The 26,224-nt window shown below is 35.4% G+C and overlaps 1 protein-coding gene across 9 annotated transcripts in view; it reads right to left on the bottom strand.

Annotated features, from left to right (window-relative positions):
• NEIL3 (nei like DNA glycosylase 3) overlaps window positions 1-26,224 on the bottom strand; it is a 357,474-nt gene that overhangs the window by 245,266 nt on the left and 85,984 nt on the right. For all 9 annotated transcript variants that reach the window (XM_074353672.1, XM_074353677.1, XM_074353676.1 and 6 more), the window contains one exon: window positions 13,194-13,281. The gene's annotated coding sequence lies outside the window, so the exon portion shown is untranslated. The remainder of the gene's footprint in view (window positions 1-13,193; window positions 13,282-26,224) is intronic.

Below are 26,224 nucleotides of genomic sequence, written 5' to 3'. Positions count from 1 at the left end.
AATGGTGCAACTAGGTATGTGGGGCTGTTTCTTTCAGGGGTGTGTTTAACACTCTCCAGAGAGCAGCCTGCCGTGGGAAACACTGTTAATCACCAGGGATGGGAAACACGTTAGCGACAAGAGCTAACTGCATACTCGTCAGAACCTAGAAAAGTGGCTGTAATGTCATTTCCCATAAAACTCCAACAGCCACTCTGACTTGGGCTTTGTACGATCACCCTTAGTCTTTTCTTTCCAGTTCTGTTACCATAAATATGCTGACACTGTTGCAGGGAGACCAGAGATCACCAGAAGGCAGACAGCCATAGGAAAACTGAAACAGATTCAGAGAAGTATTGGTGGAACGTTACTAACACGTTATTGCTTTACTCAGGTGACTCTTGGACTATATGTGGAAATCATGTGGTTAAACAGTAAGACCGAGGAGAAAATACTGTTGAGAAAATACTGAATCTTTAATTTTGCCTACATACTCTAGCTCTGATTACATAATGTCTAGTTATTCATCGCTGCAATTAATCTTTAATCTAAATTTTGGAGACACTGAATAAATAAGCCAATCATTCCTCTACTAGAAAAAGCAAGCATTATACTTCGACTTTGGAGAAATCAATCCAAATCTACTTCTGAATCTCATAAAGAAACTATAGAGACTTAACGCTCAGATATCATATTTCAAACCACCATATTTGAAGTATGATAAACAAATGCTCTTATTATCTTACTAGAGGTAAACTTAATTCAGTGTTCATTAAATCATTTCTTTTTTTTTTTTTCATAGGATTTAAGTAAAGAGAAATAGCATTAGACAGGAGAGGTTAGTCCTTGTCCTTGTATTTAGGACAATGAAATGTGTGTAACCCGTTAACTTATTCTCAGAAATTTAAATAAACCAGTTCAGTGAAGCATGCTTTTTTTTTGTCTACAGGCAACTGGAGAAACACATACATCAGACTAATGTGTAATGACAATGTTAACTGCAGTTAGCACTGTAAACATATTATTGTCCGAGCAACAAAAATGCTAACTATTGACCTTACACAGACCATTTCTTTTTTTCCTTTTTTGAGAACGTCAATTAATGTAATGCAAATGCTGGAAACAAAAATAGAATGTCCTTGTACTCTGGTATTCAAACTCAAATACGGTTATTGCCAAGTAGAAGGACAACGCTGGAATATAATTAAGACACGCACACAGAAGTTCTTTACACAACTGGCCTCCTCTTTTTAAATTTCCATTTGATAATAATACTTTTCAAATGAGATTACCAGTAATAACACAACCCCCGCAGTATACTGGGTAGAAAGCAATGCTTGAAGATTTCAGCTAAATACGTAACACATTTTTAAGTAGCCGTGAAACAGGTTGACAGCTTTATTAGCAACGGCACTTCACTGGGGTAGACGGGATATGACAAGAAAACACCACACACAATAGCACAGAGGACAGAAGGGCACTTCTTGCAGCAGAAACTCTGACAGGTGGTGGGTGGTAGGCCTAAGTCTATAACCAACTGCCAGAATAAAAGGAAAGAAAATATGGTGACCCAGAGTGAAAAGAATTGTTTCATTTTCTCTTGGTTAGGAAATGGCTGTGCCAGTGAAAAAACTGTACAGCAATCAAGGAAGCTCTGTTTACAGCTGACGACGTGCAAAAATGGAGCTACCCGGGGGGTGTTGAATGGGAGCAGGGATGCAGACAATCTGACCTTAGAAATGCATCTTACTGTTACGGTCTGTCTGCTTCTGTGGCTCAGGCTCCATCCTTGGGATCCTCTCTACGTCTTTGATTTGATGTTTGTTCTCGCTGCTCCAGAAATGTAACCGTCTCAGTGTTTCATTCTTTTTGGCCTTTTTAATGCTGGATGATTTTTCCATGGTCTGTCCTACCAAAATCTGTTTAAGTTTTCTCCGGTGGCAATTTCACTCTTTACTGCACCCCACCCAGCACGGTCTTGATTGTCTTCGTGCCTTACTGTTTCCTGATGGTTTTCTGCATTTTGAGCATTGTCTCGGCCTTCCTTCCAGGCTGTTCTCAAGTTACGACTCTGCTTCTCTATTTCAGAACATATGTAGCCTTGCATCTTTTTTTAAAGGACAACGCTCAGATGTTTTCTAATTTTTAGGTCAAAATATGATCATAGATTAGCAAGCATTCATTCGTCTGCGTAAGGCTACTGGATTAAGAACAGATCACCAGCTAAGAGGTGCAGGTCTCCTGTGGGTTTGATGCAGCACAGTAACTGGAAGACCACATCCAGAGGGCTCTCTGCTCCTCCAGCTTTGCTGCTTCTGTCCCTTTTTGTGTCACACTGTTTACTACTTGACTACACATCCAAAGGTGCCATGTGTTTCACCCATCCCTTTTTCTTACCATCTATGCCAGGTACTGAGATTTAACTCTAAGTGGACTTAGAAATGCATATATATTTTTCTCTTTCTTTTTTTTTTGATAAAGGATGAAGCATCACTTTTTCGCTGTTCTTATTCTTTTTGGCAAGCAATGCCCCTGGTTCACAGAGGTAGCAGCATACAAAGAGTGAGTCAAAGTCTGATACATCTTCTTGGAGAATCTCTCTAATGTTCTATGGGAGAGGGTAGAGACTGGAGTGGTTACAAAGCTATCCCTTTATAGACATTCATCTCTATCAAATCCAGTCAATGAAGGGTCAAACATGATGTTTCCTTCTTACTAGTATTTCCAGTTTTTGTCCTCCTGTGAATTTTCATACACATCTTATTGGAACATCAGAAACAAAAGATCAGGTGTTTCTAATCCGCTACTCTATTTACCAGACAGTTTTCAATAATTTTTGTCAAAATGATTGTGTTAAATTTTTTCTGGCTGTCTTCAAGACTGTTTCCTCCCAATTTGCCAACATTTGTTTATTCATTTGAGGGACGGACCACAATTACTACAGCATTCACTGCTACGTGGAGCACAGTAGCTTCTCCATAGAAAACGATGGTTTAATAAGTTAATTGATCAAGTTAACAATATATTTTCTGTAGTTATTTGAACACTATTTGTATACACTTCAGGAATCAAGATTAAAATATAAAAAGGAAAGGCAAAAGCATTATATGCATGAAAAATGTATAAGCTTTTGAAAACACATACACAGGCATAAAGATACTTCTCCATGTGTTGAAGATGTGATCTGTTAAAATGACCAAAGATTGTTATTATGTGCTGAAGTGTCCAAATATTATTGTGACAGACATATGTCTCCTAGCAAAAGCTACCATCTTTCAGATTATATTCACCAGTTTTGCTTAGTGTGAAGGAAAAAAAAAAAGAGAAAGAAAAGGGACAATTCGGTCTATTGAAAGCCAAGACAAAAGCAATTTATTGCATGTACTCTATGAATGCAAATGAACGTGTAGAGTTTTCTGGAATAAACAAACCCTCCAAAATAAGGATAGATAGACTGCCGGTTTGAGATTCCCCATGGGGCAATATATTTTGGGAAGACAATGATTCACTGGGATCATCACCTGATAAAACTGGAGAGCTAAGGGAGAAAATACGATGCTAAGTGTTTTACTCTCCTTTTGCTGCTGTAACAAACAAACCACTAAAAACTAATCACTTAAAACAATGCAGTATATCCTCTTGTAGTTCTGGAGAACAGAAGTTCGAAACTGGTATCACTGGGCTAAAATGAAGAACAAGGCAACTTCTGGATGCTCTAGGGGAGAATCTGGTTTTTGTCTTCCAAGCCTCTCAAAGCTGTTGCAGTGCTTGGCTCATTGCCCTGTATCACTCTATCATCTGCTTCCATCATCCGACATTCTTCTAGCCTCTGTTATCATGTCACCTTCCCTGACTCTGACCCTCCTGTCTACCTCTTATTATAAGACCCTTGTGATCATATTGGGCCCATCTGGATAATCCAGGATAATCTCCTCATTTCAAGATCCTTAATCACAGCTATAAAGTCCCTTTTGTCACGTAGGGTAACATATTCACAGATTCCAGGGGTTAGAAGACAGCTATCTTTTGAGGGACTGTTACTCATCCTATCACACTAGGGAAATCAGAAAACCCTTGAGGAAACAGAAAGAAGAACACTATTATAATATTAAATTCTCAAAAATTCCAGAAATACCCTTATCACTTTGTATACTAGGCTGACCACCGATACCTGTAGGCACTGAATACTAACATGATACCCGTGTGTGTGTGTGTCTGTGTGTGTGTGTATAAGCACATGTGGAAATAACTGACTACTGGCATCATCTTTGTAGGAGAATCCATAGTTTGTTGGAATCAATAAATATTTAAGTCACTAAAGGATGCAGGATAGAGTTACATCAACTTTCTTTTTTAAAATTACAATTTTTCTTTTACCTTTTGCAAGGCAACTTTCACAGATCTAAGTTACTCTGGAGGCATGATGATTATAAAATGAGATTTGCCATCCAAGAATTGTCAGAGATCTTCACTGTTCATCACATTCTTTAGGGAGAGAATCTGACTTCTAGTTACTATCTGGTGAGTTAGTGACAGAATGGAACAGGAGCCAAACTTCCACTTTCAAATTTAGTGTTTCATTACTAAAGACAGGATTGGTTTACCCCCTACCCCAAATCTAAACTATATTTAGCTGCAAACATCTAAGAAGATGCCAAAATGTGCAGTCTTATTTGACCATTTGGTTTGTGGTATATGTTAAAAGATTTAATTAAAAGTGAGTTATGTCCTTGAGAATTCTACCTGGCTAAGCTTAAGTACTAGTCATATAAATTATACTGTAAATTTACAGTTAGATCTCAAGATTATATGAAGTAATAACCTTGTTGAGGGTAAAGAAAACAGAAATAAACACAGCTGCCAATAACAGGAACAGACAGAATAATCTATTTTAAATATGCAAGTAAAGTTATATGAATTACCAATAAGGGTAGAGATTGTTACTTGATGCCATTAACAAATAGATACTCAGATACGTTGAGAGTACTACCATTTAAAAAAGAGATTTCAAACATCAGAAGAACTTTCACAGATTATATAGATTCTAATATTAAAATCTCATGTTATTTTGTTGCATTATTAGACATGATAAGCATAGAAAGCACATAGAAAGAGACAAAAATCTCAGTCTTTACATCTTGGGTGTAGCCATAGAGGATCTTTTTCCCTTGTATCTTTCAGAATTTTCATAATTTTATCCTTTAATGGTCTTACACTGATTAAGTTAAAAATGATGGTTGAAAGTCGAAGCAGCTTGTAAGGAGTGATTAACTAGGTGTTCTAAAACACTTTTTAAAAATATCTATGTGTAAAAGCCCCCAATTTTGGGTATTGTAGTATTAATTATACATAGCTTATAGACCAGGATTATTATGTGTTTGTGTTTAATATATAAGCTCTAATAACCAGAATGTAGAGTTGCAGGACAGAAGACAAAAAGAAAGCCTGTAATAAGACAGACACAATTCGAACCACTAAGATTATTCCTAAAACCTTAGCAATGTGTAATGGTAATTAATTTTAGAGTACATGGCATACAGTAGATTATAAATAAATACACATATACCATATGTATAGTTTGTAAACTATACAGTATAGTGTTATTTGTTTACCTCATAATGTGAGAACGTTCACTTTCAGGGCTAACTTTTGTTGCCTACATTAAGACAAAATGTCAAAGGTCTTTAGGGATTGTTAAGGACAGGTAGCCATACCTCTATTATGGTCAAAGCTGAAAGAAAGTAGACCATGTGGACACCCCATCCTCAACTGAAGAGTTTTCAAATAAGGATCTTACTTTTCATATTCTATTCTCAAAATTGAAAAACAGATTAAAAAAAAGCATGATTTAAAATAAAGTAATACATTTTGATGTCATCATCATTTTGATGCAACCATTGCCTATCAGCCACCTTAAAAGAATCAAATAAAAAATCAAAGGCAGAACACTTTTTATTACTAATTAATATTCATAGGAGACATTCATTAACTTTGTCAAATACCGAAATCCTCCACTCTTCTCACTGCATCCAAAGTTCATTGATCCCCTCACCATTTTCTTTGTTATTGTTGAACTGAAAGCTTTATGGCCATAGCACTGACTTAAACAAAATTGACATCAATAAACTTACTACAGCTCTACTATTTGCCCTTCATAAGAGATTTTGTTAAAAAAAAATAAGTAGGTATCATTACTTATTAGTGACATCAGAAGAGCTGGACTGTATTTCTAATTTAATCCCTCAAAATGGTGAAATATTTTTCTTGTTTATTGAAGGATGGTTTTACCTTCCTATTATTTTTTGGTCAGTCTTTGAACTTTAAATTATCACCTATTTTAACCTCTATAATGGCTTTTCCTCTTTTATTTACATTAACATTTTTAATCTCTATGAGAATTCACCCAGTGGATACCAACAGTGGATTTATAAATGTTTAGACAACCCACTCTAGATTTCATTTGCAAACAATGAAAAGGCTACTTCAACTAAGGAGTTCTGTCAGACATAGGCAATGACTGCCCTCTTAGAAACTAAACAAAAAGTGTTTATAATGATGTGTGTTTGTCACTCCACATGTATTCTTCAAACTCATTTAAATTATTTACATTTTTCTAAGACTATTTTTCAGAAGACATAAAGAATGTGAATACTGCTTGGTATTTTAAGTGCTTTTACATTTCACGAGGCACAGACCCTTTTACGATGGGTCAGGGATGGAACGATGATCTGGAATGGAGCCGGGGCAGTAATGAGGAGATGGGAAGATCTGGGGGACAACTGGAGAGGGGGATCTGAAGCAGAAACATGGATTAACACCAGTATTGCCTCTTGCCTCCGTTACCTGGAGACAAGAAGCAGTGAGAATCCTCACGGGAAAAAAGTCTGGGATAGGCTGCAGGTCAGAGATTGTACAGAGGACTCGGCAGTGTACAGTTGCCAGTACATCTATACAAACACAGGGAGATTATATCCAAAAATTATGCTTTTGGAAATAAGTAACAGAAAAATCCAACTTAAACTGCCTCAAATAATAGAGCAAAATAAGTGAAATAGTCACTGATTGGAAACCATCAGTCAAGGGTCAGTCAAGTCTCTAACTCTCCTTAATTTTTAACTTAATTTCTCTGAGGTTTTCTTGCCTCTATTTTCTGTGTTGACAACTTCCACAGGCTGGCAGAAGATGGTTCTACAATTTCTTGGCCTTATTTCCATAGATAAAAAATTTTATAGAAAGAAGCACTGCAATTATTTTTTTACAGAGGTTCATTATTAAGAATAAACAACTTTATTTTCCAAAATTCATATCCCACTGGGGTTAAACTTGGTATCACATCCATTCACTTAAAAGATGCTTCTCATCTGTTATCCTCTTCCAGGCACTTTTTGAAACATCTGAACCAATTCACATGTCCAGGAGATTCTGTACACCAACTAGCTTAGGCCTGGGGTCCTGGACCAATCACTGGCAAACAGACGGAATTACTTTTGGACCAATCAGCATGACCCTTCAAACCAGGATTCTGAGGTCGTAAGTAGTAACTTCATAATTTAAAGTATTCCATCATCACTTATATATTTTTAAATTAAAAAGTCAACAAGACTCTTCACTCAGCATAAGCTATAGCATTGAATTTATTAACTTCTAGCTAGTTAATATTCCTAGCTTTTATATCTTAGAAGAGGAAAGATGAATATATTTTAAATATTCAGAAAAATTTGGCAAGGTAGCATTTGAAAAACTATAGAAAAAATTTACCTTACTTAATTTAAACAGTTTCAAATATTTTTAGTTTACCATCTTTGCCTCTCAAACTATAGACTGAAAAGTTATCTCAGAGAAAAATGATTTACAACACATTTATTGCATAACCTAAAGAAATATGATGCCAAATTTAAGTCATTCTTAATAACAGAAATACCTAATTGACCATTATTTGTGGCTCAAATCTAGTTATTTGGACGATGTGATTATAGTATTTTTTTCCAGAATTATATTTTGATTGTTTTCCAAGAGATTTTGTAACCCAAATAAAATTTTTATAATGATACAAAGTTGTAAACCCAATTTAGCATATGAATCATCATCTTAGTTGTATTAAACCATTAAATTCTCCTTTGAAAACTCTCCAGGAAGAGCTTGATTTTTCCTTCTTAAAATATGATCCCTGTACTTAGAGACTTTAACGGCCCCGTAGTTGAGTAACAAAAATTGACCAGATGATGTTTGGATGGTAGCTTAACTAAATATTTTGTAGCTGTTTCATAAAAAAGAAACTCTGGGGATTTCCTCCTACCAAGTGAAGAATAACTAAAATGTCAAACCTGTTGGTATAAGAGGTCAGAAATTATATCTGAAGTTGTCTAAAGTTATGACTGTTTCTCAAGAATCAAAGCTATGGATATGGGAAGACATTATAATAGATTTGAAAATACTCATGACTGTTTGGTAGAAATATTTGAACTTTTTATTGAGATAAAGTTAGTTGCACTTATAAGAAAAGGGTATAAACATCGTATAATGCTTCCTGATTCATGCCTTATTAAAAATGGAATATGGCAAATTTTCAGGGTGTTTCATGAACAAAATATTCAAAATCCTGGATTGCTAATCGATGACTCATTGAGCTATGCTGCCTAGGTAAATTAACATGGAAACTAACCAGAAAAACTTGGTATTAAATTACTTCTCCATTAGTCACGAGGTGCGTACTTTGCTTGATCCTTCTAAGCCACAATTTTTTTTTTACCATATAAATGGACATATTGAGGCATCAGGAGATCAACAGATTTGTTTACAAAAGAGCAGTTACATTTCAATCAGCAGAGCCATATGCAATATTTTAAATCCATTCTGAAACAGTATATAAATTTAAAAATTAAAACTTAAATGTTGCTTATTTCTACCAATGTCAATTCACCTCTAGTGATGTTTCAGAACCTCGGGTACACATGGGAATTACACGGAGAGATTTAGAAATTACTGATGCCTGGGACCCAAGCTTGAAATTTTGTTTAGTTGTCTTGGTTATGATGTGGAGAACAGGATTTTTAGAGATTGACTTAGAAGATTAAGTATTAGAATTCATCCCTGTATATTTTTGAATATATATTTACATTTAAACTTGACTAATAAGCAGCAGATTTAACTAGCCTCAGATATAACTGTACAGCTCTAAATAACAGGTCTAGCTTGTTTGGTGTTTCCAATTGATCGTAAGACCCTACCCAGCTAGAATGATTTGTTTCTTGTCTTATAGACATAATGATATATTTTAGCCTGGCATAACCAATACTTTGAAGCATCATTCTTTTCTATCTGCTGAAGTAAAATTGTTATTTTACATTAAAAACAAATACTGGTCAAGTAGTTGTTTAACTCTGTGACTTGAACTTAGGTTGTAGTTAAGTGATGCTCAGTGAAGGCTGAATGCTGTACTGAGAAGAATGTCTCACGGAGACACACTGAAGAGCAGAAGGAGCACTGAACGACGTGGACTAGAATTCAACAGAAACGATGGCCCGGCCCTCTCTTTTCCCAACTCTATTCACCCCCCTGAGTGATCCCTTCCTCTCCAGACCCTTGATTACTGTGTGATGACCTCAAACTGCCACCTGCCCAGACCCATCCCCAATCTCCATACCTGTGGCTGCCGTGCACGTGAGATACCCACTAAATATCCACAGACCACTTCAGAGCCATCATGACCAAAACTGGGTTAATTCCTTTCTCCTTAGAACCCTCTCTTCCCTCTTTACTCACCACCTCATTAAATAATACCAGTTGTGGACACTGAAAATACTGGGTGGACATCCAGCTAAGGTCTGCTCAGATGTCAAGGCTGACGATGCCACACTTGCCTCAAGAGGGTATGAAAAGGTTTACTCTTCACTTAGCGAGGTTTTCTGGGGAGACGAGAGGCCCCATGTCAGGTCCTAAAGTGGTTTGAGGGAAGAGGGTAAGGAGACTGGTTTGGCTTTTAATGTGATTAAGGGGTGGAGTTTGGGTGAAGGGTCCCTTGTTGGATCCTAGTCTTGAGTGGTGTGAACTTCCCAGAGGCACTAAAGGAGGGAGCTCCTGGGGTTTCTTACCAGGTTGTGTGGCAGGAGGGGCAGGTGGTGGGGCTTGAAAGCTGCCTTGACTGAGTGAATTGAAATAACGACTCTGACTCCACTTTTGATGTGAATTTAGAAGAGGAATTTAGAACTTTGTGACTAGCCACCCATACAAACCCATGAAATGTAATCTAATCAGTAAAATATATCTTTAGTGGATCACTTTTTTTCTACGAATTATAAATTAACTGGTGTTATTCCCAAGAATAATGCAATGTTGTAAGTCTGTTAAATAAGTGAACGTTGACAATCATTCACAGACAGATAATAAGGGTACAAAACTGAATCTGAACTAGCACAGAGGAATTAATATAGATATGTATAAACATATATAAATAAGTAGAGTGGCACATCTATATCTGTTTTACTCACATACACACATAAAATAAAATCGAATATATTTCATATTCTATTAAGTAAAAATTCATGATTCATGGTAATCTTTGTAAAAATAGGCATGTATTATACTTGAGAAAAAGATGCTCCGATTAACGCTGGTTCAACTTTAGATCACGTCCGTTGGTGATGTTGAATCACTCATAAATCCTTTGGGATGTAAGATGAAATATTGAAACTGATATAAATGGTGTAAAGTTATACCACATGAAAATCTAAACTTTGTTTTTAAACTTTGGTCTTTAATCATGCTGTGTTCTCTAGTTACTATCCTCTTTTTTTTTTTTTTTTACTATAGTTCAACTCTCAGAAGAGAAAGTTTCATTGTTAAGAAGTACCTCAGTATGTAAACCGTATGGCTTATATTATCAGAGTTGGCCAGATGTGATGAGAGCAATTAATCACAATAATTCTTTCAATGGCAGAAATGGGTGAACTTAACTTTTTTTCTTTTTGAAAGGAAGAAAAAGGGAGGAATAAAATCTCTTAGAATTCATTAAAATAGCTTATTGACAAATTTGTAAAATAATTATCGTAAATATTTAAGTAAAATCTGTTAAGTTATTTTATTATTGCAAGTACTTAGATTTTAATATTAGTTCCTCTAAAAAGTGAACTTGACAAATAAAAATCTAGTCTGCTTTTAAGTACATAAATTAAATATAGACTGAGACTGATGAAGTAGATTTTTTAAAATACCCTATAAAAATCGCTTTTTAAATTTTACTCTGTGTTTGTTTCTATAAAAGCGGTATATCCAAAGCTTATCGGGGACTAGCTACATTGATTTCACTCAGTTTCATAAAATCGATGCTAAAGCCTCAACCGGACTTTAGAAAGGAGATCTTCTAGCCCCTTTTATCATAGTGGTAATAAAATAAAATGCATTTACTTTGCTCAGCATGAATCCTCAACAAACTATTAGCAAACCAAATGCAACAACACATAAAAAGGCCCATACACCATGGTCAAGGTGGATTCATTCCCAGGTCACCAGGGTGGTTCAACATATGCATGTCAATCAGTATGATACAGCACGCTGACAAAAGGAAACGCAAAAACCACATGATCATCCCAACAGACTCAGAAAAAGCATTTGATAAAATTTAACATCCATTCATGATAACCACCCTCACCAAAGTGGGTCCACAGGAAACATATCTCAACATAACAAAGGCCATTTATGACAGACCCACAGCCAACATAGTATTTTTCTCATTGTGAGTTACAATTCTGACTTTTCAGGGTCACCACACGTGACTAATGAGTTTTAAGTAATCCTTATTATGTTCTTCAACGTATTCTTTATGTCTTAATAGAGTCAATTGAGTTATTAGTACCTTAAGGAATTCTCTTTGATTTTCAAAATCTTCTTTTATCCTAACATCACAGAACATCATTAAGTCAATCTTAACGTTTTATTAAAACGGGCCTCTTATGACAAATCAACATTCACGAATGTCATCACGCATCAGACATTTTACGCATCTTATAACAAGAAGCCAGGTCTCAGGGAGAAGGAGCAGCCTGCTGAAGGATCCTCTCAGGGGCAGACCTGAGACGCCAAGGTCTGTGTGAGTGAAAACTCCAGCTCTTTCCCAGTCAGGCTACCCTCCGAGGTGACAAGGAAGGAAGGAGGAGCGAAGACAACAGAACTAGAGAAGGAGGCGGGGGCGCTTCGGAAGAAATCATTTCTTTCTCTTTTGAATGCCCAGGATGCTTTACCTGTAATTATTTAAACCCTCTCATCTCTCCTAACAAACATTAATTTTAATTATAATAAGATACGTACCATTACTGAGTATTATTACTTTGTCCCCAAGTACTTTTAAAAGGCGTCGCATGCATTCATACATTGAATTTGCACAGCACATTTATGAGGTGGCTGTAATTATAATTCTCAGTTTACCAGTGAAGGAGGAAAAAAGACTGCGTGGCCAGCCGTGATCACACGTGGCACACAGGAGCAATGCCGCCACTAGTTTTTTAACAAATCAGTGAATCACTAAACACTCGAATCTTTGACTATTACTGTATCAGCAGGGAGAGAAGTCCTCTCTCTAAACAGCAGACGTGCTTTCTGGTATATTTCACATCCTCATGCTTTTCTAACTTTTTCAGTATTAATCGCAATACGATTGTTGAGGAAAAGTAAAATATATTTTGAAAATTCTAACATGTGAACTAGGAAACAGTTCAGAAAATTATGTTAATTCTTATTAGTCACGTACAGCACTTTTGAGTTAACCATTTATTTCTTACTCCTTTTCAGCACATTTATAACCTGACTTTATTCAGTTTCCTTTTCAAATCTCAGGGAATGTCTTGAGTACTTCTTGGTTTCCCGTGATGCTGTGAATTCTCGGGCGGATGACTAAAGTTTAGGGAGGCCGGCTTACTAGCCAGAAATCACACCTGAGCCACCGAAGTTTAGGACCAGAGCCTGAGGCTCTCTTGATCCTGCATTTCCTCTCGCCCAACAACCACGAAGATTCATGACCTCCAGGAAAAGCAATGCAACCACAAAACGTAGCAATTACTTCATTCATCTCTTGGCTGAGGAACTGAATCGTGGACTTCAAGGATCACAATTCAATAATCAAAGGACATAAAGAGATGAACAGCCCTTTGCCTTAAAAAGGTAAAACTGAAATAAAGGCTTAAATAGGAAAACCAGGAATTGCCGGAACACTCCTGGCTTACCTTGGCGTGTCTGTGGCCTTTTCCATCCTGTTCCTCACGTTCCAGAGAGACTATTCTTCATCTTGTACTTTTCCTCAGACGTCGTATCCTTGAAAGAACAAATTTAAAAAGTACACTGTGGTGTGTCCCTTTTACTTTATTTTAATTTAAGTTAATTTGATGCAGTTCAAATGTACGTTATTAAAAATGTAGGAAGCTTTTTTAAAAAAAATAAGCAAGAGTTAAGTTCAAAACTTTTAAGAACATCAACAAAAGACCCTCATACCAACCCTCTGGCAAAAAGTAAATAAATGACTAAACCAGTTGCTTAGACAACGGAACACCTGACTGAATAGACATGCACGCATAACCATGAGAATAACCTTCTTTGCGGTGTCAAAAGACTTGGGTATTTAGCATCCGTTTTTATTTCACGTTGAAACTTTGATTATTTTTCTATAGTCTTCTTTAATTTACCTATTTTTCTTGAAAGATATCCACCTCAGTAAAACATGCAACATTTTAGCTGATGATCACTTGGTAGATTAAAAAGATAAAGTATACTTTGACAATTATACAGATTTGAAAATAGACTATCATGTCCTTTACCTTTTAAAAACTTATGCTTTTAATCATGTCTAACATACATTTTCTTGTCGATTGCCCTTAACAATCCCCATAACTCCCCTTTATATGTTAGCCTTTCGAGCACAAGAATTTTTCCTGGATTCCCTCAGCCTCTGGTACAATATCTGACTCAATGCGTGTGTTCAATAATTGTTCTGTGATTGTTATTTATAAATGGAGTCCAAGTGCTTTAGTTTGTACATAAACTATGTTGTTATTATTCCTAATCATTTCTTTCAGGACATATTTAATCATGTCTTCATATTATTCATTTATTATTCAACAAGTATTTTAAAAAAATTTGGGTGAGGAACGGACTCTTCTTAATGAAGTAACAGCAGCCGTCCAGTCTGCCGCGTCTGCGCTAATCTTCCTGACTGTGGCTAAGCCTTTGCACTCTTAAATTCCAAGCATACGTCAGATCCACTGGCTGGGGTCTGAGCTGCGGCCTCTCTCTAGCTTGTACCGTCATCTTGTCATCAAGGTCTGGGACGGCAAAGTTCAGAGCTAAGTGGAAAGAAAGTCTCTCGTTAATTAAGTAACATATAAATACCAGCTTTCAGAGCGGCTTACTTTCTGAAGACAGTAGATTTCAGAAGCATCTGGAGCCTTGAGTCTCATTTATTTTGCTTAGTACGTGCCAGTAGTCTGAGCTCTTGTTTCCTCCTCTGCAAAAAGTATCCGTATCTAGCTAATGCAAGGCTGCTGTGCTAATGAGTCTGTGAATACGCGAAAACACTAAGAAACTATAAAGTGATGTTAATATAAGGATTGGCAAATTATCACCTGTGGTCCAACTGCCTGCTTTTGTAAATAACATTTTATTGGATCACAGGCATCCTGGCTGATTTTTGCATTTTCCATGGTATCCTTCGGCTAGAACAGCATGACTGAGTAGTTGCAACAAAGACCTTGGGCTTGCAAAGCCTAAAATATTTACTATTTGGTCTTTTAAGAAAAACTGTTGACTCCTCCTAACAATATTAATACTAATACTTTTACCACAAATAATAACAGCAACAAAAGTCAATCTGTACAACTCTAATTCAAAATATTACAAATACTTATCCAGGGGTGATGCACTGTTTATCTCTTTAGGAAATGAAATACAGTTGATTTTGCTAACAGATCGATGAAGTCAAACAGCAAGTTTTTATTTCAATATACCCAACCTTAAATTTACCTTCACATCAATGTGTTTGCTTTCTAATCTCTCGAATGACAATGAGAGCTTATTAAGTTCTCAATTTCACGCCCAGGTGTTTAATGTTTATACTATACGGTTTAATACTGATTATAAAGTTAGAAAGCATGCTGACCTTAGTACATAATCATAAAGATAAATTTAAGTATATTTATACTTAAATTGTGGGACACTGAACAGACGTCATCTATATTGACTTAAGTAAAACACTACAGATTAACATTTGCAAGTTTTAAAATTTCAGAAATGAGAATCAGTTAGGTCCCTTGATTTAAGGTAATTAGAGAAATGCATCCATTTTATTAGATGTCTGAATTGGACGCAATTTGAAGCCAGTAATGGCCAAGCAAGAAACCATATCAAAAATAATCTATTGGCCACACAGTACCATAAAGACATCCTTTGTAAAGTGAAGAGCCAGAGGAAGTTTTATTACATGTAAAAGCTAGTTGTATAACTGAAAAAGTCATTCTCTCTCTTTTTTTGCAAAGAAAAAGCCTAAAGTCTGATGAGAGAATTGTAATTTACAGAGCTAGCATTAAGCCAGGGTAAACAGGTATTACTGAGTCTCATGATTACACACAAAAATTACATATAACTGATTATCCTTGAAATATACAGTACACACGAGACTACAAATTCAGTATTGCAAATCAGCTGAACCATCATCTCCCACGTTTGCAGCTGTGTAGTTGATTCAAGAAAATCAGGTCCACAATTTTCTCTTTCGTTTTCCTTTCAGACATTGAGTAAGTGTGATAAATAGGTTTCTGTTTCATTTCATTTCCAGGATGTGATCTTCAAAGCCACAAACCCACCGAAAGGAGAAATGACTTTATACCACTAATTCTGGTTGTTTTTGCAGACTTAATCCTGGAAATAGGGGTTGCTGATGGGCAAGTCACAGCCTGGATTTAACCCACAGGTATGCTTTCTTTAACCAGCATAATATTTTAGAAATTGGGAAATTTTGTGAATCATTATTCCTAATTCTTCCCTTCTCCTGAAAATTAAAAAAAAAAAAAAAACTTTCAATATGGATCCACAGCCCCGTGTGGTAACAAGCAGCTGGGTGTAATTAGATCTGCTACAACCTCCACCGTTTCTGTTACCTTATATCCAGTGCTTGTCACTCGTTCAAACCGCCTGTAGCGACTTGAGTCTGAGACTCTTGCAGTACAATATCTACACTTTTCGATCGGGCTGCGTTTTTCCGTGACTAGCCCCTAGCGCAATGAGACCATAGCGATTAACCATTTCCTTACATATTTAATTGGCACTTCCTGTTTGCTTCCTTGTCAATTTTATATCGACTAACTAGATTCAAGCAGCATGTGACACTGAAGAGTGTAAGACTGTAAGGTAGGAGACTGAGATCGTTTCATGGATGACGAAAACTGAAACACAATTAGAGTCTGAGCTAGAATGTGCCCTCTGGTCACTTGTCCCTGAAGCCTGAAATCTTAACACAGACACTGTCTGTAGGCCTCTGGTTTGGTCTGTTGCCAACCTGACCTGCGTAGACAATTCCTGGGGCAAAATTGTGATCGGACTTTGCTGCAATCTTAAATTTTAAGTACTGAACCTCTTCGATGCCTAGAGTTTAAGCTGAAATATCATCATTATAAATTATAATAATCAGTTCAAATCACACAGTAATGCCTTTCAATGGACACTAAATTTTTATTGTTAGTTTTTAAAGAATGTGTATAATGCTAAAATTGGTGTTTATCTGAAGGTGGTTAAAACTTCTTGTAATAAATATATGCAACACGCAAAAATAATATATACCTGATTTTCTTACCTCTATAATCCTTAATCTACCCCTTTTTACTTCTGTATTTCTTACATTGTTTGAGATGATAAACAGAAATGATGTTGAAAGATACTTGTTCAAGTTTTACAAAACCAAAGAGTTGTATCAAGCTTTATTCATTCTCCTTAGCACAGTTTCTCTTATTACATTGCGTGATAATTAAATGCATTAAAATTCTGCTCTCTGATCTGTTTTTTAATTTATCATCCTAGTTTTCTTAGTTTAGCATAAATGAGCTTTATTTCATTTTAAAATTTCCTTTCTGACACATTATCTATAAATCAAGCATGCTGCTACCAGATGGAAATTATTTCAATAATGTACAGATGTAAATCTTTAAGAAAAATTCAAATTCCTAAGAGAATTATTGGGAAATGTAAATTTATTATAAAAATCCAAACCACACACAATTAGGTACAAGATGCTTTTCTCAAAACAAATACACATACAATCACATGCAAATCCTATTTTCAAAGATAATTTATATAATTTTTATATTCTTGCTACAGATATTAAAGATTTTTCTGTCACTCAATAATCTGTCATATCCATCTCTCCACATTAAAGTATATAGATCTAGTTTATGCTTAATGGCCACACAGCATGTAATTGCATGATAAACCTAAATTTATATAACCACCTCTGGTAAAATATGGGTTATCTGTTCCTTTCTTTTCTTTTTTTTGGCTATTACAAAATTTAAGTGAATATATTTGTATATACATCCTTCACACCTGTATGAAGTAAAATGAGGATGGATTTTCAGAAGAAGAATGTCTAGGTCAGACCTTCAGCAAGTAAACAGGATAATTTAAAAATGACCTATGACAATACTGTATTAGTTACACTTTTACTGTCTCAGCATTGAGAATAGAGGACGTCTGTCTTTCCATACTTTTGTGGACACTGAGTATTATCAGTTATTTAAAATTTGGGGCTTCGTTTAATCAATCAGTTTGTGTCATCTGTATTTTTCACCTGAGATAAAGATTTTAGCATATTTTTCTTTCTCACAATAAGACATTTAAAACAACCAAATATGAGGAATCATCACCAAATGCTGTATCTTAAAAAGTGACAAATACTAATCCATAAAGAAAACTGCCACTGTCTGGTTTAAACATTCTGACCAAACCATTGACTAGTTTAACTCATTTCATAACCCATTTCCCACCATTTAGACACAATAATTTGTGTCCTTTGAAACACATGCCGCTCCCGTTAGCATTGGCAAGATCATTTCGAATGTACTCAAATGGTGTCAAAGATCTGGAAAAGTTCCTTTGCCTCCTCCGACTTGACCAAATAAATGCTTTTGTTTCCATCTTTCAGTTACTCTCTCTCAATCCACCAAAGAAATTTTAGTCATTTATCTGTGAGGTTTCAGGTGAGAAGATGGAATTTACTGTTTTTCAATAGATAAGAATTAATTCCCTCCCCGTTTTTTTAAAGAAAAGATTTTTATCTACTGTGTAATTCTTCCATTACACTAAATTTAAATGAACTAGAATGACAGTGAATTATTTTCTGAAGATATTCTTTTTAAGGACTTAACAGTAAAAATCTCTCTTAGCTATGGAATCTTGGTAAATAAATTCTCTAGAATTATTTCAGAAGGCTTTCCATACCAAAAATAATAAGATATTAAAATTTTTCTGAAGACATAAAGAAAATAAACAATAAGTACAAAATAAAATCAAAAGCTGCTAAATATGGCACTTATCCTTGGGAACAAGATGTGTTAAATAATTTCAGGCATTGTCAAAAAACTGTTTTGAGCAGAAAGCACTATTTCTCTTAATATTTTATTAATTTATTATTGTATTATTTAATTTGGGAGGGGGGTAATTAGGTTTATTTATTTTTAAGAGGAGATACTGGGGATTGAACCCGGGACCTCATGCATGCTAAGCATGTGCTCTACCACTTGAGCTATACCCTCCCCTCTTCAGAAAGCACTATTTCTCAGAACAGTTCCTGGACATGGAAATAATTCAGTGACATAGTAGTCCCAATAAGAATCAGATAGAAAAATAGAATATCACTTTAGTAAAGTCAAGCCATTGGTGCAAGATTTCTGATCTTCACTTTCCTGAAAATAAAGTATGTGTTTTAAATGTGTGTTCATTTGTCCAACACAGCATTCCAAATGTTTTTCACCATATCCATGCAGGTGCTTCTCAAAACCACCTTGCCACTTCATGTTTAAATTCATTTGCTCCTACATATATCTCATTTCGAAAAAGCCTTAAAGGGTTGTCTTTTAGTCAAAAATGTAAATTTACAAGTACAACTAATTAAGCTTTTTCTGTCTCATTTTTTTCTAAACTTCTGCGAGTTGTTCAAATCTGTTCTGTTTAACAGGAAAAATGAGAAGGCCTCATGAGTAGCCAATGGCCAACTTTTAATAAACTACAAGTTGCTTTCAAAAATCATTTTATGACACACCGCAGAGAATTTTTGAAGCCACACCAAGAGTGCTAAGAAACTTAAAACAAAACAAAACAACATACTGTGGAAGAAGTCAAAGAATGGTATTTGCTGTCCCCCACGTAAGGGGTTCCATAATACAGAACAGTCACTCACTACGGCACATACAAATTTCTGCTTTATTATGCAAAGTAATTTCAAAAAACCCTCTAACTTCACCTCATCCTTGAACTAAAACACTTACTTGCAGAAATAATTATTTTTTCCAAACAAAAGTAATTGAATAAAAATAAGATTCAACATATTCAACTGTGGATGGACCTCAACCTTGATTTTTAAATGAATATTATCTTACTTTCCCCTGTTAAAAACTCCTGGGGAAACTCCCATCTAATCTTGAGAATATGTCCAAACTAAATTTTTATGTAAATGCTAGGCCGAACCCTCAGAAATCAAACTCCAGGTCAAAGATACTGAGTTATGGGCACCCCAGTGCTTTCTGAGTTACCCAAAGAGGGTAACCAACGTTCTTCTGGAACACACCCACCAAGAAGCTGTTCCCCTCCAGCACTTGGCTTTCCCTCTCTCATTTGTAGACTTAATCACTTCAGATTGGTGTTTGTATTTTGTTTCTGCATTTGACTCTTGGCAAATACTCAGGATTTTAGCTTGAGCTTATTTTCAGAGATATGATCATGGAAAATTCAACAGGGTGGTTAAAAACTCAGGCTTAATTCAAAGAGATCTAAATTTACATTCTAGGCATGTTATTTACTAATACAATCTTTGGCAATATATATATATAGTTGGTCTGAGTAAAGCTTCTTCGTGTAGAATATGTTACATTACAGGAGGGCTTTAAAGATTAAATGGGAAACACATGTGAATCATTGGCTTCGTGCTGAGAATATATTAAGTGCTCGGTAAATATAGCTACGAGCATTGTTTTTATGAACTATCGTGGGTAAACTGCAACACCTAATTGTGGCCACACTGGACCCATGTCTCAGGACCAGTCCCCTGGTTTCCCTCTCTCCCCACCCCCTGAATGCGGCAGTGAGGAGAGGCAGACAAAGGGACTGAAAGGTGCTGTGGGCCCAGCACCTTTGGCACACATAACAGGCACTCATCTAACATGTATAAAGGGAGGGTCATAATTTCCCCTCCTTAATTGACTCTAAATGTGCGGTTGGAAAGGAATAATAAAAATGATGATTCCCTTGGCACTTTATTTACTGCTTTTAAAATGCATCCCATTGTAGAAAATGTATACAGGACAATTTTGTATCATACAAAGAAATGTCATGAGTTCATGTACAGCGTGGAATTTTCCTTTAAATAAGTCTGTGGTTGGCTGTAAACTATAGGAGAACATGCTATGAATGCTAAATCCTGGCTATAAGACAAAAGAAAACCAGGAATGTTACATAATGCTGCTGGTTAACCTTAAAAGTCATTATCTACACTTCAGAGTAAAGTAAAAAAGTTAAGCCAATCCAATAAATTGACACTAGATAATTCACCTTCTAAAGGATTTGAAAAAAATTTAGTTTCTGACCTAGAGTGGTCAATGACGAATAGTCTTTAAAACAAGATCAAAGAGTGACTGTTTTATATTTTGAGAGAACTGTAGATTGTCTTTGACTTTGAAAAATAAATCTTGAGCCTTTTGGAAAAAGGAAAAGTTGGATCAATTCCTGACATCAGACACCAAAATATTCCAAGTGGATAAAGTAATTAAATGCAAAAAGTGCAACTTAAAGTATGCCAGGAGTAACAACACGTGTGAAACTTTCCGTAGCTTGTGAATGGCCTATCTTTGACTCAAAATCAACAGACAATAGAGTAAAGCTACATAATACGATGTTACAAAAACTGACGGTATTTAAAAATCTTGGCATGGCAAATAGGACCATACATAAAATAGAAAGACAAATATGAAACTGAAAAAAATATTTGCAATGTATATCACAGACCCAATGTTAATATGCCTAATATATAAAGACCCTCAGATAAGAGAAGAAAAAGATCAATGTGTTTAGAACAATGAACTAGAATAATTATCAGTTAGTTCACATAAAAATGTAAATGGCTTCAAGATGTCAAAAAAGTATATATGCATGAAACTGTTAACTCAACAGTTCCATTTTTGGAAAACTACTCCAGCTATGCCCTGCCAAACAGGAAGAGATTTATACTCATGGCCAGTTACTAAATGACTAATTCTAATAGAAGAAGACTGGCAACAATCCACCCGTCCATCAGCAGGAGATTATGAAATAAACTGTGGATTATACAGCCCCATATGGAATACAAGGAATTTGTAAAAAGGAAACAAGAGAGAAATAGATATATAAGCCACTATTCATGTAAGTAAGGGAAAAACTTGATTGTATGTGTGTTTGGATTTTTAATTCAACAAATAATGAAAGAATAGATAATTTTTTTTAAAAAGGTTTAAAGCAAGAGGCAAGGAATAGGGTGGATATGATGAGAGACGCTAGACGTTTTAGACCATATCTTGCTTTATAGATTTGACTTTGTAAATATATAAAAATTTTTACAGAACCGTAAGACAATTTTAAAAATCTCCTCTAAAACAATCTATTATAAAATGAAAAAAAGGAAAGTAAATAGGTATTCAGTTAGCGACAGAGTGATTATAATGATGTTAAAACATAACAATCTGACTAGACATTGCCAAAGGGATATAACTTGAAGGTCAAAAAAATCCTGGGAAAAAAACTTAAACTATTTTCAGTAATCAATTTTTGCAAGTGGTGTTGGTATTTTTATTATGAGATTTTGTATGTATATTGTAGAGTGAAACATGAGTAATTTATGGTGTGCTAATTTTGGGTATTATTGAAAATTCAAATTCTCTGGGAAAAAGAAGAAAAAAATGCAAAATAAAAGAGGTTAAACAAAACTCCCATGGTCTTTGTTTTGAATTGCAAGTATCAATATAAACTACTGAAGTGTTTTATCTTAAAATTGTATTACCTAGCTCCCTCCAAAGAAGAAGTCTAGAAACAATGACCCACTCAATAACAAGGGGCTCTGATATCACCCAGACTTCATATCAAGTTCTAAGGTCTGCTTTTACTAAAACGAGCTAGGCATCCTTTAAAAAAAATGGATGACTCCAGGTCTTAGTCAAGAAATGGTCAAGAAAATCCTAGAACATCTTTCAGGACAGTTACCAAGAAAATTATAAAAGATTGACCTCCAGATGACAGGGAACTGAGTCATCCTTCTGAATAGCTGGTACATAAAGGGATATAATCAAACATTTATCCAGGCTTTCATATACATATGGTGCCACCAGAAAACCAAATAATAGATAAGGTAAAGCTTCTATTTTTTAGAAGTATTCCAATTAACAAATGAAAAAGGAATAACAGAATGAAAACAGCCTTGTTATGTACATACTGAAAGATCTTGGCATTGAGCATAAATATTTCTAACATCACAGAATAAGGCACTTATTATAAGTATCATTGGCCTCTTGATGAAAAATCACATTACCACTCACGATCCTACTCTTACCAAAGAATGAAGAAAACAGATCTAAGTGTGGCCACCTCTCCAGATCAGAGTCCAGGGAGGCATGTTAAACTACAGCACAGGGACATAATCAGTAACATTCAGACTGTGGGATGCTTTGCAGGATAACCTCCTGGCTTCTTCAACAATAAATTGCACATGAAAAAGAAAGAGAGAGAGAGGCAGAGATTAAGGAAAATTTAAAAGAGACGTGAGACACTGAATCATTATGAAATATTGACAGTATTTGAAACATTCCCCAATCCAATGTGGAAAAATGACTATATTCATGAGGTCACTGGAAATTTGAACACTGACCTGAAATTTATCAAAAAGTAATTATCATACATTTTAGGTAAATTAATTATTTTGCAATAGCATGAGAAAGTAATTCTTATCTTTTAGGTTTGCATATGGAAATATTTATGGATGGGATATTATAATCTGTGATTTGTTTTAAATAATATGGTTGTGGGGAAATGGTTGGTGGAAGAGATAAAACAAGATTGGCTCTGAAGTGATAACAGTTGAAGCTGGATGAAGAGTACATGTGTCTTCATTAGTCTGTATATTTTTGTATATGTTTGGCATTTTCCATAGTTAAAGTTAAAAATATATAATTTCATTCAGGTCTTTACCTCACAGGTAGCACTAATAAAATAAGCAAGTCCAATTTTTGCAGAAGAGTAAGTACCTTATGATTTGTTCTCTGCATAAGAAACTTTAGACTTTAGAGATAGATCTCTGACATGTCTGAAAATGAACAGAAACATTAAACACTAAATTACACCACTACTTTTCTTCTGAGTTTGTAATCACTGCTATCATTCTTAGTATCACTCTAATTCACATGAAATAACCACGCTGTTTTAATGCATTTAAGTTTTTATAATACATTTTCAAAGTTCCCTGTGTTCTTTTGGACTTCTTCCAGGATGATGGTTGTAACTCATTCAAGAAGTCCCTGACAGCAACTTGTAGTCTTCAGTTACTGTTGGAACACCTTACCACGCGTAGAGATTTGGTTGTAACGCCCCAGACACTTTGACATTACTCCTGTTTCTTCATCCCTCTGTCTTCTCCTTTGTCAACATTTGATCCATAAACACATTTTTAAAGCAGTGTAAATTATAAAATAATATCTCAAAAGTCCTACAATAATTCATAGTTTCATCAACCATTCATGGTACATACACCGTGATGGTTACTCACTCCAGCCTCCAATGGGGATAAGATGGTTTCAGTGCACTGCACAATTCTGGCACACTTTCACTGAATGTACCCTTCTTTCTCAACTGAAACACACCCTGGAATGCATTTGAAAAAGTCTGTCATCGTTACCGCAAAGATCTGAAGCCAATTCACAGAATGCCATCCACTGTTAACAGTAAGAAATGTCTTGCATTGCCCTCACAACTGATATCAATACTTTATTGTGTCATTAATATAAGTGAAAACCTCTGCATCAAAAGATAATTTGGTTTAGTAATGTTCTGATGAAACAAAAAACAAAGTTCCTTAAGTGAAATTCTTAAAATTTCAGCTCTGTTTGCCCTGTCAATGATTACAATTCCCAAAAGAAAAAAATTAAGAATATTTTTATTCTTAAAAAAAATGTTGTTTGAGGAAAAAAAGAATCATTACCATTTGAAAGCGGTGCTGCACCAAGAGGTAGGAAACATGGATGCAATGCACCGTATTCATTCAAAGAGAAGAATAAAAGGAACCTCCCCCAGCCATAAAACACACACACACACACACACACACACACAAACAGGCAAAGAAACATGGTGAGGAAATTAGGCTGCTGATTCAAAGAACAGAAGTTTCAAACTGTGCTTTAATCTTTAGCAAAATAAGAAACCATCTTACTACATTAAAAACATAGAGGGTCTTCAATAGCATCTTCTGATCAAAACAGCCACAGATTATTGCAGTCACACTGTACTGCTTTGTGCTATTAAATCTAAACACCACTGAGTTTTTCAAAACAGTCTGCCTTTAAAATTCTTCCACCGACACTGATCTTCGTAGACACGGGCATCTAATAAGGCCCAGCAAAGTAGAGCTTTGTCCTTGTGAACTGCCGACTAATCTGAGCCTTACACAGTTGGATTTTACTAACGCTGCGTTAATAACACAGGAGTAAGTGCGTGGAGAAGGCAAGACCGTCTGGCCACTGTTTATGGGAAAATGACAGATGGTTCTGCCTCCTGGTGTCTAATGTTAGAGAATTTATTTTGGCATTGTGGAACTGCTTAGGGGACAAAAACATACAATGTGGTTTACAAAGTTGTATATACAAATTATGCCATCATGTCTTTGGCACATTTGGCATTTGCCATGCAGTAGCAGGCTAAACTGAAAATATAAATTATATAGCTCAAGTTCTCTTACACAGCAAACAAAATCACTATGGTGATCTAACCTCACCATATTTCAAATAATAAGTTGGTGGGTTAACTGAAAATTGTCTAAATGCAACTCAATAATCAATACATCGAAAACAAATCACATTGCACGATAGCAACACAATGGAAATAAATATATATTGAAATTATGCACCAATAATATATTAGGTAAACTGATCCTAAACATTTAGATGCTGATATAAACCTTAATTTTCGAGATTAAACTTAATTTGGAATGTGACTTGTTTGGCTACTAAGTGTGGAAAGAGTCTGGAGGCTTGAAACCTCCTTGACTATCAGAAGCTGTCAATCCAATTTAAACTGGCGGATGTGCTTTTACAGCTGGGGCACACTGGGCTCTTCAGGTCTGAATCTTTGGGAGGAAAATGGCACATAATACAGCAGACACGTTTGTGGAGCTGCTTTGTAGCACAGACAGACGCTAAAATGTTTTCTCCACACACTTCTACAATTGGGCAGCTTTCCCCTCAACCCCAATAAACCACATTGATTTGATGAGTGATTATGTCACTAAAGTTCACAGGGAAGAAAATAAAACATCATTTTTTTTTCACACAGCCTATCTCATGCTACGTGAAATTGTAAAATATTTACTCAGCAAGTTAACTTCTCAAGTTAATTATTGTTATAAAGCTGTTCAATGACACTGAAATCGTTCTGCAATTTTAAGATAACCTAACACATCGTCTAGACTTAAAACACTGAAAGATTTTTGTGCAAATTTTCCAGAATAGCTACCTGGAGACCATATTAATTATTGAATGCTAGTATAGTAAATGTACAGGTTTAATTAGAAATTTAAAGTTAAAAATGTTAGCTTTGTAAGCTCCAATTTGATATTTCATTTTGATGTCATCTTATAGATTTCTATTGATCATGGTGGAGGTTTTAGAAAGTCTGCAAGACTCTGAGTCATTTATATATTCTCTTCCCTCTGAATGTCGTTCACAGAAAGACCCAATGAAGCGTACTCTGTCGATCTCCATGGATTAGCAGT

Source organism: Camelus bactrianus, chromosome 26, assembly GCF_048773025.1.
Source record: "Camelus bactrianus isolate YW-2024 breed Bactrian camel chromosome 26, ASM4877302v1, whole genome shotgun sequence".
Lineage (NCBI taxonomy): Eukaryota > Metazoa > Chordata > Mammalia > Artiodactyla > Camelidae > Camelus > Camelus bactrianus.
Note: the sequence above shows the minus strand (reverse complement) of the source record. Positions and strands in the feature narration are given on the sequence as shown.